Here is a 3,006-nt window from a genome sequence, read left to right on the forward strand (position 1 = left end):
AGCCCCCTTCGAAGCGCCGGTCGAGCCCCCCGACAGAGTCCAGCGGGCGCCCTCCCTTCCGCTGGCGAGGCCTACCCATCCGATGCCGTGAGCATCCAAGTTCCCGTCGGACGCTGCGAGGGCCCTCCCAGTTGAATGGCTAAACTCTTTCTCAAATCATGCTCGTAAAAATCTTGCGTCATCGAGTTGACAGTCCAACTGCCGAATGGGCTTATCCGTCCGATGCCGTGAGCATCCAAGTTCCCGTCGGATGTCGCGAGAGCCCTCCCGGTCGAACAGCCCTCCCCCCGGACAGCACGCCAAATACGCATAAACTTATTGTATTAATTATATGTAGATGTGAACTCGTGAAATGAGGTTTTATTTAACAAAGTTCGGGAGGAGCAGGTTCAGATAATTAACCAAATTATGCACAGCTGGAGATTAATCAGTAATCAACTCAATGACAGAGTATAAATTCACAGCAGACCTATCTTTGTTCATTGAAAGTTTGTCAGCATCCCTCCTCCACCCCATCTCCTCACTTCCAGTTCCATCTACACTTCCAGTTCCATCTACACTTACCAACTGGGGGGAGTACTTTGGGTTCGGGCCTAACTCCGAGCTCGGAGCCCTCCCCCCGGACAGCACGGCAAATACGCATAAACTTATTGTATTAATTATATGTAGATGTGAACTCGTGAAAAATATTTTTGGATGACTCGTAACCGCGGGTGACCGCAGGCACCTGCTCATTTTGGATCAACCCGCGCATCACTGCTGTGTATCATAGCTGCTTTTATTGAAAAAACGAGAACCTCTATATTATAGAGTAACTTAAGTAATGAAAATCGATTGTTTTCTTAGCACCCCCACGTATCGGTCCAGCTCCCCATTAGCACCAGTAGAGAAAAAATCCTGTCGCCGTGCCTGCCTATGATACAGACATGTCTGCAACGTAGAATTATTACGAATTCACAGCTACAAAACGTTTACGAATCATAAAGATATCTGTATCATTTCCCTTTATACTGTTTTATAGATAAATGTAAGTTCCCTTACCCCTACTCCCAAACCTAAATATAAATTACTCATTTTATACAGAATATAAAAAGAATAAAACACTTTATGGACAGAGATGTGTAGGTAAATGCCAGTTTTATTAATAGCATTCAAATATATTTTGAGCCACTGACATTAATCCTACTCCTGCCCCTAAACCTACCCATAACCATTTCTTAAAAATATGCAGGCTAAAATTATGAAGAAAAACAACAGATGTGCAGTGTAATCATAATAATTTATTGCGCAAATGTAAATCGGTACCAAAAGTCGCTCAAAATGACGATGTGTTTCAGTCCTCTCTGGCAGTATATAATAGTTTTGTATAAGGGACAGAGCAGAATTTAAGTTATTAATCCATGAAAATGTTAACCCAGCTTCCCTCTGCGCGAAGACGGCGCGCGTGCTTCTGCATTTCAATGTTGTTTCAACTGAAACACGGCATGCTGCAATCTGTGACGAAGCAGGCGAGAGCCAATGAGCGTTTGATATCACTGCCGTAAAACATGTCGTAACGCTTCTTGAGGGCGCAATTTTTGAATTTAAACAGAGAATGTCTAATAGGAAGAGAATTGGCACTCTCTGCTTACTTCCGGTTTCTGGACTGGCTGCAGTAACACGTCTCTGTCCATGCGGGGACGCTCGCAGGCGAGTGCAGAATGAATGGAGGTCTATGGCGAAAAACCCTCAAAATCCACTTTTCTCAGGATATAATTTTTTCTCTAGTAATTTGAATGTTGTATTCGAAAGGAGATGCAAAGAAATTACACATTGCTGGGTGTTAGATTTTTTAGAGCCACTTATTTGGTTTAAAAAGTCTTTTAAAATGTCAATGACGTCAGAATGCTGATGTCATTAGCAGAATGCTAGCGTGTTATGGGCAACAACAACTCAACCTGTAAGAAATCGAAAAGAAATAAGTACTCGTTCATTCAACTTTCGACCTATAACCCATGTTGAACTTGCAAAACCTACAATAAAATCTGAGATTTCTCAACGGCAATCGGGTGAAAGAGACACATTTAGCCGTCTAGCCCCATAGACTCCCATTCAGTCTGCACTCGCCCGCGATCACCTCCACTGGAATTCTAATGGAACTGCAACCAAGATCGATACAATGGGGCTAATAGGAAGTGCCAAGGCTCTCCGTAGACGGGCTCTGATTTAAATTCATCACGAGCGCGGGATTTGACATTTACGGTCGCTGCTGAGAATGGAGATGGAGATCGCTGGATGTGGATGAAGGGCTGAATTTGGATCTGTTTCTTGCTTGCGTATGGATTATAAAGATTTGGATTACATCTAACGTTACGTTAGCTAATAAAAATGATGTATTTTGTTAATTTATATTGTGTTTTGGTGTATTAAGGTTATGGAGAAAACGCCTTTTGTGTCTCACCGTAACGTTAAATAAACTAAATGTTACAAAATGGTTAAACGATTAAAGAAGGTATTGTTAAGGGTTTAAACTATAGTCTTGTCTGTTAATCCTCCGAAGCGAGTTTGCAGCAGGAACAGAGATTATTTCTTAAATGAATAACTGTTATAACGTTAAACTGCATTTAATAAATGTGATTTTCTGTAAAACTTACTGTCATGAAAGGCTAAATGTATTAATTAATAATTATTGTTATTTGTTGTTTATAACTTTTGATCTTGGCGTCGGGCATTTGAAATGATGTAGACTATTGAGAGTTTTTTCACATATTCAGATGGTTCAGATGTGATCGTGATATCCTAGTAAATAATGGGTTGTATTATTATTATTTATTTATTTTAATTATTTAATAAAAGTGATTTTTTTTTTTCTCTGATGTGCTGGCCATAGTGTTTGTTCTACTTCAGTCAGGTTAGGTATGCAATCTGTTGATAGGTTATAGACTTTATACTGATATCAACTGTCTTTTACTTTAATTAGATAGTCCTAAAAGATATCTACTAACACTTAGTGGATAATGTCTATTA

Source organism: Rutilus rutilus (assembly GCF_951802725.1).
Source record: "Rutilus rutilus genome assembly, chromosome: 1".
In the NCBI taxonomy this organism is placed as follows: Eukaryota; Metazoa; Chordata; class Actinopteri; order Cypriniformes; family Leuciscidae; genus Rutilus; species Rutilus rutilus.